Raw genomic sequence first — 11826 nt, 5'->3', positions numbered from 1 at the left:
AAGATTGCTTCTATGAATAAATACATTCTTGCCTAGGAAATGTATTTTCTGTAATAATTTTGGGGCTCCAATTTCTATGCACTTTATTGAAAGGAGCCTGATATATATTGGGGAGAGAGTTTGGATTAGCTCAAGTTCCCTTGGGAAAGTAACAGGTAGGTGTGCATTGAAATGTTATGGTGAGTTTCCTGTAATTCTCTTATACAGAACTAGGGAACTAGACAGGAGGGTTTGAGCTTCGTAAAAAGAAAAGCAGGCTTTAGGTGGTTGTAGGTTTTTCAGAGGGTTTACAGACATTGTTTGCAGTTCAGATAATAATTCCTTTGGGGGCTGATGTTTCTTCTTATGGGCAGTTAGGGGTGGGGGCTCAGACCACAGAAGCTATTCTTGGGATTAAGAAACAAAGTATTTTCAGAGGAAGCACTAGTGCAGCTAGCACTAGCACTAGTGCCATGAATTAAATCATGGGCAATGTTGTGACATCCCCAGATTATGTCAAGGGACAGTGTTTTGACACCTCTAGATGATGTCATGGGTGGTGCTGTGAAGACCCCTTGATGTGCAGCACCCTGTGAAGCATCATGGAAAGTTGTGGTAAATGAAGTTAGAGAGATCATTTACGGGGATCCCTCTTTGTGTGTCATCCCATGGTAACACCTGCCTCATACAGTGGTCCTCAAAGTTTTGGCTGAGTCTGGAGGAGACCCTGAGGATATGAGGAAAGCTATATTATTGTCTAGCCTTTTAGGAGTTGCATATAAGCCTCTTCAATGCAAGGAAGATGGTCAGAATTGTCATGAGGCAAAAAAGATTGTATGTAGTCTTACCAAGTCCGTGTCAACAAGTTTAATAAAGTTGGGGTTTGTGATGAGAGGCATGACCTTTTGATCTGTGTTCACATTCTCTTCTTTCTTGTGCTGGGGCTATACACTGCATGTTCCAAGGTGAGTCTGGCCAGCCCAGGCTTATTAACTTTATTAGGTAACATGATATAGGATATGCGTGTGTGTGCATGCATTTAGAAGGCACTAAGTGGGAATCAAGGCCCTTGAAATTCTCCGAGGCTGCCGTACTGCCTCTACATGGCATAGGCACCCCACAACAAGGGGAACCCTGTCTTAATTCTGAGCTCCTCACCTTAACAACCTCCCACCCCACTTCATACTCCTGACATTGCTGTCTACTCTCCAGGTTCATCCCTACCTTTTCTGTAATTTGGACTTGAGTTTGGTTTCTCTATTAAATGTCTTAATTGAGTTCCCCATATGAATGAGTTTCCTTAGTTCATTGGAATTTCTTAGCTCCTTTTAAAAATGCTATCCCTTTGCTTTTATTTTATTTTATTTTATTTATTTTAATTTCTAATTCCCCATCCCCAAATCAATACAAAGTTTTTATTACATCTTTAAAATAGCACAGGTAAGTCTGAAAAGTCATCCAGCATCTTGCTATTTCTGAAACTGGGTAACTTAGATTTTATTCATCAGCCTGCTAAAGTGTTCCTTTTTCAGAAACTTACATACCATCCAAAAATTGTCTGATATCCTTGTTTTTAACCATTGTGGCTTACTAAGTCAAAAATTAACTCATCTTTCTGGTCTTGAGATACTGAATGAGCAATGCCTGGCCTCATCTGAACCCTGAGGATGTATTTTTAACCCAAGAACTTTCAGATTTCATCAAGAGAAACATTCTCCTGAATAATGATGTTGCTAGGGAAGTGAGCATACACAGACCTCATCTTCTACAGGAAGCCCTTGTAACACCCTTGATCATGTGTTGTATATGACTACAGGGAGTGTGAATGGTAGCCAGTTCCTTTCCATTTCCTCACTGTTTGTCCACTCGGTGCCTCTTCTTTTTCTTTTCAAGGAGACTAAGTTTTACTTTGACATGATTAAAGGTTCCTCTGGGGCCCTTCACAATTACATTGTGTCCCTTCAGCATGATATTGACATGTTCTGGAATGTCAGCAGCTTGATTGCTGAGAATGGTCTTCATTCTTGCAGTAGATGCAGCAAAGTGTAGTTTTAAATTTTCATTGAAGTATAGTTGACATAATATTAAATTAGTTTTAGTTGTACAACACAGTGATTCAACAATTATACATTCTACGAAATGCTCACCATGATAAGTGTATTATAGTTTTATTGACTATATGACTATATTCCCTGTGCTGTACTTTTCTTGAAGAAAGATGATCTGACTTACCATTAATACTACATAGTGGCTGCTTAATGCTCATAGTGTGTTCTAACAGGGGTTTTATGGAGACAATGTCTCACTCTATGGAAAAACTCTACAGGTGGCTACCGTAGTCACTCAGCAGGCTAGTGGTGCAGGTCCATGTCTTAACATGGACAGAAAGATCTGGCTGGAGGAGCCATTGGAACAAGAGGGAAGAAAGAGGGATGTAAAGTAAAACTCCATTCTATGGGGCAGCTGTGAGATTACTGGAGAGAATACTATTGTGCAGGAGACATTGGACACTGTGTATGTATCACAAGTTAATTAGGAGAACAGATTAAGCTGTTTTCATGTCAACATAGCTGTGGGGAAACAACCTTAATAGCAGGTTGCAGATGAAAGAAAATGAGATGGCAAAGAAATGAGGAGCATTTAAAAGAAGACAATCAGGCTGGAGGGAATGGAGAGAGGAGGGTAGAACAGAACATTTAAAAAATAAAGAGGTTGGCTTGGGATAGCGTATGCAATTCTGATGAGCAGGTGGGGAAGAGAGCCTAGTTTCATGTTTCCTCAGCCTCATGGTTTGCCATGTCCAAGCCCCCAAAGTTGCCAGGAGACAGAGGAGAGGAGACAGGAGAAGGGGGGTGGTAAGCAACTTTTTGGGGGGAGTCTACTGGTCAGGCTGTGCTCTTTCTCTTCTCAGTCTCAGCTCTGCTGCTTCCTGTGGTTCTGCCCTCTGTTTCCCTTTTCTCATTCCTTGCAATGAGATACCTGCTCCTTCCATTGCTCTCAGGAATTTCATCACCACTCAAGTCTCTAGCATGCACACATCTCCTAATTCTCTAACTGCTACATGCCCCATCCTGTGCTATCTCAACTGACACATCTAAATAGACTCTCTCCTCTCCCCATGCTTCTCTGACTTGCTTCTCTTCAATATTCCCCATCTCAGCGCATGATACCTCCATCCACCCAGTCATCTGAGCCAGAAAAATGAGACTCTTTTATTCTCTCTCCAGTCAGTCTTTGCCTTCCATTGACTCTACCTTCTGCATATATCTCAGATCAATTTGGCATTTCTCTTCACCTTCCTGCCACTTATCTGTACAACTGCAGTAGCCCAATGGGTATTCTGTTCCGTTCTCTCTATCTACCAATATATTCCCCACACAGCAGCTTGAGTGCTCCTTCCAGAGCAAACCTAATAATGTTAGTCTCCTTCCTAAACACTCTCGACGTTCCTTTGCTGTCATGGGTATCTACTATTGCATAAAAATGGTACTCCAAAACTTAATGACTTAATGATTCAAGATATGAGGTATAGGTTATCTGAATTCTCAGGAGTGACTTGAAACTTTGTAAGAAAAAATTTAAAGAGTCCCATTTTCCCAAACCAGAAGGCTTTGAAAGTGAACTCAGTGACAAATTGCAGCTTGTCCCAGGGAAATATCTCTAGGCCACTATTGGAGCAGTGACATTTTCAATCAGGATTTCTGTAAGAGAGAAAAGGAAAGCTCATCTAATAGGCCAGATGCTTTATCAGATCTAAACAGTTTTGTCTTTTGGGAAAAGAGGGAAGAAATGGGAAGTCAATAGAAAGACTTCAGACTATAGATATCTATATATAATTTTTTTTACCTATTAAGACCACAGTCATCTGGGATTTGTGAGTTTGTCCCTAAATATTGAAGAGTAATGAATTAAGGTAATCTGATTATGAAATGTAAAAACTAAATAATTTGGGGGAAAATCAATAGAAGGTGATTATTGCAGAGGTCAGCACTGTGGTGAGGACTCAGGGAGTGGCAGGGATGGTTAGGTGTTGATCTGATTTCTGGACGGCTAATGCAGGAAGCTCTCCAGGCAACAATGACAAATGCACTACTAATCATCTCCATATTAAATTTATTATCAAGGAGAGGGGCACTTCTCTCTATTCAATTTCATAGGAATGTGATTAACATACATATGAAAGTTAAAGGAAACAGAATTTGATTCGAACTTCAGAGTCTCTTTCAGAGTGAAAATTAAGATGTGTTTGTAATGGTTCCATGGATAAGTTTCGAGTGACTCTAAATTGTGATTGAACCCACTCCATCTTGTATTTTTTCTCCCTCCCTTTCCCCTTTGCTGGGAGCTTAAGTCTGCCGAGAAGGGAGCAAAAGGAAGAAAGAGATAAACCAGCAGAGTGCAAGGGGATGGGGAGGAAACCTGTTTTGCCAGTATTGCAGTGTGAAGGATTTCAGGCCCATGTCAGTAAAAAATGAACCCCTTGGTTGGTAGTGAATCTGTTTTCAGCATGAGAGTGGGACTCTTGCAGTTTGGGACAAGAGAAATGGACATGACTGGGGAGGAGGATCTCTAGAAAAATTGCAGAGCTGGTGGTCAGCAGTTGGCTTTAGTGCTGACATGTAAAAGGCCACAGTTCTGCAGATGGTCATCCAGGTGGGGGACAACTCCAAATCCTCTACTTCCTCTGGGTCCATTCAGTCACCTTTTGACTAAAACGTTTAAAATTCAAAGACTAATAGGGGTGCCTGGGTGGCTCAGTCAGTTGAGCATCTGACTTTGGCTCAGGTCATGATTTCATGGTTTGTGGGCTCTTGGCTATCAGAGCCAAACCAGAGCCTGCTTTGGATCCTCTGTCCCCTGCCCCCCTGCACCTCCCTGGCTCCCATTCTCTCTCTCTCTTAATAATAAACAAAACAAACAAAAACAAAAAGATGCAAAGACTGAGAACTTGGAAAGCGCCCTTTGCGCCTCTACATCTAGAACCATTTTTTCTCTCCTAAGATTGTCACCCTGAATTTAATAGTTTTGTGGAATAGCAAAGATAAAAAGGGGGAGAGAAAATGGGGACTCCTCTGGCCTTGAGCGTGAAGGCACCTGTAGCTTTTCTGTCTTAAATCTTGCAAACGGGCTGTTCTTTGTAGCTCTCACCCCACGGTTTTAGATTAATTTTTTATATCAGAGATGCTTTCTTTGAGTGCGCTTACAAATGTGTCTCCTCCTTTAGGGAAGGGCGTTCTTGGAACGTGCTCTATCTTTAGTAAGTAATGTAAGAACAGACCCTCGGTTTAGCCAGAAACATTAGAAAACAGTGTAATTAAAGGGATATGTTTAATTGGGAAATTGACCCAAAGCCCAATTTAGCATCATCATCTAGACCACATAGGGCCAGGCTGACAACAGTGGCAGTCTGGCTGCTTCAGGACTTGGGGACAGAGCTTGCTTGATTAAGATGTTTCCCGGGAAATGGAATTAAGCCTAATGATTTCCAGTGGAAGGGACTGCTAATTGGGGAGGCAATGCTGCTTAATTGGGACACCTGCAGGTAATTAAAGGCTCCTTCCCAGTGGCCTTCTCTGTACTTGTGACTCTGGGAAGTTAAGACAATGTGGAGGATACAGGTGTTCTCAGCCCTGTGCTATGTCTTGTGACCTTGACCCTTTGTCTAAGGTTATGCAACTAGGCCACTTTTCTTCTCTTTGGCAAATAGTGCTGCAAGTGAGTTCTTTCAGGGACCTCGGGCGCTTGGGTAAGTTTGGGCATCTGGAGCTAAACTGCTGCCAGGAAATTTCCTGAGCTCCCTGGAAATGGGAAAAGACTTGAGGGAACAAATGGTAGTGCCCAGAGGATGCTCATACCCCAGAGATCTCTGTATCATGCAGCTCTGGCTGAATGGAACTTAAGGTTGAAGATGTCGCCTTTTCCATGTGAGCAGGGGGCTCTGGTAGAAAACAATCTGGATTAGGAGTTGGGTAAACTGATATTTAGTTACTAGCCTACTGCCTACTGGCACTGTGACTCTTACCTCTTTAGATCTCAGTTTGTTCAACTGTAAACTGGGAATGATTCTATCTAATTCTGGACAGTGCAGATTCTTTCATTCTACATGTTGGGTAGGAAACTGGAGAAGGGTGAAATTTTAATCTCTGTTCCAAGGAACTCATTCTAGTGTAATAGAATAAAACTTGCCATTTGATGTTACAGGTCCTACTGGACAATGCCTACTGGAAGAAGGCATCAGTTATCAAAGATCAGAGAAGGTTTCAGAAGAAAGTAACATTTAAGTGAGTATTTTGAGAGAAGTTTTATGAATGGATAAGGCAGAGGAAGAATGCATTCCAGGCAGAGAGAACAGCACATGCAAAAGCACAGGTGTGCAAACCTGGGAAGGATGTACCTTGTTGGGGAAGAGAAGACTGGAATGGATTGGGGTGAGGGAAGTGAGACAGTGGAGGTTACCAAAGATAAATTGTGAAAGGCCATGCACCTTACTTTAGGAAGCATGGTTGGTCTTCCTTCCTTCCTTCCTTCCTTCCTTCCTTCCTTCCAAGTTTATTTATTTTGAGAGAGAGAGAGAGAGAGAGAGAGAAAGATAGAGAGAGCACAAGCAGGAGAGGGCAGAGAGAAGGAGAGAGAGAATTCCAAGCAGGCATCATGCTGTCTGTGCAGAGCTTGGCATAGGACTCATGACCTGAGCTGAAATCAAGAGTCAGCCATTTAACTAACTGGCTGAGCCACCCAGGCACCCCAGGCTTTCTTTAATAGGCATTGTCTGGTTGTTGAAGAGAGTTCAGTGTGGGGGAGACTGACACGCATCTGAGTTCAAGCAAAGCCACTTTAATGGAAGTGTAGTCTCAGTCTGAGAGCTGGATAGGAAGAGCAAGGCTTGAGGAAGGAACTGCTATCATAGTACAGAAGGAAGGTGGCCAGTCCTGACATTCAGGCAAAGGCAGAGGGAAATGAGAAAATGAAATCATTTGAGTTTGTATTATGGATTGCTTCATTTGCTGGTGTTTACATTTTAAAATAATTTTTTAATGTTCCTTTTTGAGAGAGAGAGAAAGAGAGTCCGAGCAAGGGAGGGGCAGAGAGAGAGGGAGACACAGAATCCAAAGCAGGTTCCAGGCTCTGAGCTGTTAGCACAAGTCTGATGCAGGGCTCGAACCCACAAACTGCGAGATCATGATCTGAGCTTAAGTCAGACACTCAACCAACTGAGCTACCCAGGTGCCCCACTGGTGTTTAAAATTTTAAGTTTCTGTGAGCTCTGGAATCACAAGCCTCTGATAGCTCTTGCTTCCCTTTCAGCCAAAAGCCCCTTGTTCATACTTCTTAACCTGCTCTAACACCTTGCTGTGCAGAGAGAGGCTCCTCAGAACCAACTTTTCACAGGAAATTTTTGGCAAGGCTTGGGACGTCCCATCCAATGTCCTCAGACAGGGGAGTAAGATAGGGCAAGAAATGGGGCCTCTGGCTTCTCCAAGAGGCTTAGGAAAGAGAACTAAGGAACTAAGAGAACACACAGGAACCAAGCTCAGTGCTTCAGTTGCAGTAGGTTTGGGAAAAACGCCTGACAGAGAAGGCAGTCGAGATGGGGGAGCACAAATGTGAGCCAGAGCCAGTGGTAATTGGAGTGTTCACTCTGACCAGCATCCCACGTTCGCCCCTTTCATAACTGGCAGTTTGGGTAATGGGCATGGCATTCATGCCTCAATGGATAAGGTAGGGACCCATTTCCAATTCTTCTGAAAAGCTCTTCCCGAGGGTTGGGTCACCTTAAAGGCTCAGTACAGGCTGTTGGTGTTATTGCAGACTCTTGAGATCAAAGCTATTACCATCTCTGCCTCATCAAAAAGCATCTTCAGTGTTAAAGTTTTTTGAAGTGTTCAGCTATGATTCTCTGAAAAGGGCTTTTGTGAATAGTATTGCAGAGTTTGAGTTAATAGGGATGAGGTAATCTAGATGGAGGATTTTCTTGCTTTTCTGTCTGAAAAAGCAGAGAAATCCATCCCTCCTTCTCTTCACTCTTACAGCCCTGACTCCTGGATCACTTAGCAGGAAATCCTTTCAAAGGAGATCAAAATATGTGCATGTCCATGGGGAAAGTATTGCATGGCACATTTTCACAGTTCTCATTCCAATGTGAAGTTCACTTCCTTTCGAGTCATTTGTATCCTTCTGAAGTCCTAAGTTCATTAAAACAGGAGCCTGACAGGGCCTTTTCCTGTTTGGGGAAGCATAGGTTGACCTGCCTTTTTTCTCCAGCCTCTGGAGGGCAGGAGCCTGTGTTTTCTCCTTTGTCCCCAGGGAGACTGAAGCACCCAACAGTTCTTTAGGACAAGCTTTACTATTGACCACATGAGTCTGATCTCACTTGTGTTATGGGAGAGTTAGTCTTATGACTATGGTATATATTTATTGGATGAGTGAATAAATTTATTTTATTCTAGGGAAGTATTTCCCCAAAGCAAGAAATCCAGCTGCCTTTCTGTGGCACACCTGGTCTGGCATATGCAGCCTCTGTGGACTGTGGCCTCATCTTGTTCTGCTGTCCCCTTTGTGGCTCTCTGTCAGCTGTACTAATCGCTTGACTGCTTGTGCCACCCCAGGGACCCAGCAGAGACTGTTCCTCTGATTGGGTTGCTCTTTTCCTCCCTGTCCCGCTAATTCTCACCCATCCTTCACTTGGCCCGACGGAGACCTTGTCTGACCTCTAATCTAAATTAGGCTCCCTTTCTCCACTTTGTCATCTGCTCTACTCTCTCATTTTGCAGCCCTTATTATTACAATTTTTGGGCCATGTCTACATGTGAGATCCTGGCTTCATCAGTCTCCCTGTCAAGGTTCTAAACTCTTGATGGCTGGAACCTTATCTGATTTTATATACTTCACTAAACTCTAATGTTGATATTTAGTGCTTCACTAAATCCTATGTGCCCTGGCACAGAGTAGGTGCTTGACAATGATATTTTGAGGAAACGGATGACTGATGTTGCCTTTTAGTCCAGTGCGGCAGTGCTGGGGGGGCGGAGCTGGGAAACGTTAGCCACAGTGCAGACAGCCTAACTATGGTGGTCACAATACTTCTTGGACTTTGCTGCATCTACTCTATAGGGGCCATCTGAGTGAGCCAAAGGGCTTTGATTCTTCTGGCTCAGTAGTAGTTCTGATTTTGCTTTTCCCATCCTCTTTGGGTCCCAAAAATGCCCTTGGTTTTTCTTTTGCTCCTGCAGAGTTGGGTGGTCATGTGGGCTGGGAACCAGGGTAGGTAGGGAGGAGAGTAGAAATTGTTTGGTCAGAATGGAGGCCTGCAGAGCAATTTTCTTAGCAGGACATCTGTTGATGAACTACCTAGAGCCAGTTGTGAGAGGTTATTAATCTCAATTAAACCTGATTAGGACATGATTGGATTTGGGCTGAGACTGTCCAAGTCAAACTGGTCCACTTGATAGTCTGCTCAGTGGCAGGCTTGTATCATACCAGCTGGCATCCACATGGGGACAGAAGGAGAGCCTCTAGCATCTCTGAGAAGGAGGATCCAGGTATCATGAATATTCAGATCCTCAGTCCTAGGGGGCTTTGGAGATTGTAGGGGCCTCACTGCTGCTGGCTTCTTGGGGGGATATGACATTCACTGTAGGGAAATGATTAATTATCACAATTATGGGGTTTTTACTGGAAAAAGCCATCATTGTCATCTTCCCAGTGAGGATGTATTGGGAAAGAACTTGATAATTGGTGTTGAGCCAGGGAAGCAAGCTCCCTGCTGAGGAGCAAGCTCCTGCTGAGGAGGCAGGTGGTTTCTGGAACAGACAGAAGTATTGGCTTATTGGCCTGAACTGAGGGGCTGTTTGGGGCTCCCACTGTTGAAAATTGCACCTCATCCCATTGTTACCTTAGGGAACAATGAGCGGGGTCATTAGAACATAGCACAGATAGGATGGGCCGACCATGAAACAGTTAGTGTAAATTTGGACTAAGAACTACAGATGGGGATGCATTAGCTACTGAGTGGTAGAAAAATGGTAACTACCAAGCCTCTGCTTTTATACATAATATATGCCTTAAAGGATGGGCTAGAAAATCAAATAGGTAAAAGTTGAACAATGGACTTACGTGTTATAAGGGTGTGTCTGCTTAAAGAACTGAAAATATAACAAAATCTTTAAAGGCTCTTACCATTATATATAACCTTAAACAGTATGGTAATGTTTCATGCATGNAACCGCGAGATCATGACCCAAGCGAAAGTCGGACGCTTAACCGACTAAGCTACCCAGGCGCCCCATGCATGTTATTCTTAAAGATAAAATTTACTTTTATCAAAGTAATATATGCTCAGTCATTAACAAGCTTATAATAAAAAGTAGCAGTCAATTGTCCTCACCCATTCCTTTTCCTTTCTGTCCCCCAGAGTCAACTACTTTCAACACCCTTAAAATTTCTTTGGAAATGTACCTCCATATTTATAAATAATATACTAATTTGCCTTTTCTTGATTTACCCATTTTGGACATTGTTAAATTCTTATTAGAGTGTGGGTAGGTTTAGAATACTTACATACATTCTTCTACCCATTCTCCATTCCCTACCTCATTGTCATTCCCTTTCTTTCAGGATAATTACATAATGTGTTTTGGTTGAATTAGAAGTCTATGGTTACATAATTATTATAATTATGTAAATGTAGTTCATTGATAAGCCAGGTATAGTGTTATGCTTATTTTCTTTCTTTGGGTATTTCTCTTTTATCTTTCCTAGAGTTAATGTGTTTTGCTTGCCCCCTATTTTTTCCTTGTGGAGTATTCTTTTCATTTTCTTTTTTCAGAGTTTCTTTTTTTAAATGTTTATTTTGAAAGGCAGAGAAAAAGAGTGGAGGGGGAAGAGCAGGGGAGGGGCAGAGAGAGAGGGAGAGAGAATCCCAAGCAGGCCATGTGCTTGCAGTGCAGAGCTCAATGTGGGACTTGCTCTCATGAACCATGAAATCATGACCTGAGCTGAAATCAAGAGTAGAATGCTTAACCAACTGAGCCACCCAGGTACCCCCAGAATTTCCCTTTTTATATAACCTTATTTCTTTTTCATTAGCAGTGTTCACTATAAAAATTTCTTTCTAAATAGTCACATACAGAACTGTTTCATCAATTCTGTGTTGTTTTCCTCCTACAGTGCTCCTTCCTGTAAACTTTCATTTTTCTGTTTCTGAGTTAGACTGATTGTTGTCTAGACCTGTGGCACAACATTACCCAGGAATATTACAGCTTTTTTGCTTCAGATTTCCTGCTTTAGTTTTGAGTTCAAGTCTGAAGATGAATCTGATTATATGAATGGTAGTTTAGCTGCTTATAAAATCTCAGGTTAAAAACTCACCTGAAAGCATTACTTCATTATCTTCTGCATCCCATATTCAATTTATCCTTTCTTTGTCTCTCTTTCTAGGAAAGAAGAAACTAGGTGAAAACTCAAGTTTTGGCTTAAATTCCTTGTCTTTCAAATCTTCCATTGGCTTTTAAATTTGGACTATCTTATGGGGGGGGGAGGCTTTGTTAGTATTTTATTTAATATTTTAAATAAATATTTTTTTCAAACACGTTTCTTTTTTTCTTTTCGTTGAATTTAAATTTTAGTTAGTTAACATACAGTGCAATATTGGTTTCAGGAGTAGGAGTAGAATTCAGTAATTCATCACTTACATAAAATACCCAGTGCTCATCATAAGTGCCCTCCTTAGTACCCATCATTTATCATGGGCTATCTTATTTTTTTTAATGTTTATTTATTTATTTTGAGACTGAGGGAGAGCAAGTTGGGGAGGGGCAGAAAGAGGGGGAGAGAGAGAATCCCAAGCAG

The 11826-nt window shown here is 42.1% G+C and overlaps 1 pseudogene; it reads right to left on the bottom strand.

Moving 5' to 3' along the window:
- Positions 1-1476: 1476 nt before the first annotated feature.
- LOC144235384 (large ribosomal subunit protein uL6 pseudogene) lies at positions 1477-2001 on the bottom strand (annotated as a pseudogene).
- Between the last annotated feature and the right edge of the window lie 9825 nt (positions 2002-11826).

The sequence above is a fragment of the Crocuta crocuta genome, unplaced genomic scaffold (genome assembly GCF_008692635.1).
Source record: "Crocuta crocuta isolate KB4526 unplaced genomic scaffold, BGI_CrCroc_1.0 scaffold64, whole genome shotgun sequence".
In the NCBI taxonomy this organism is placed as follows: domain Eukaryota; kingdom Metazoa; phylum Chordata; class Mammalia; order Carnivora; family Hyaenidae; genus Crocuta; species Crocuta crocuta.
Note: the sequence above shows the minus strand (reverse complement) of the source record. Positions and strands in the feature narration are given on the sequence as shown.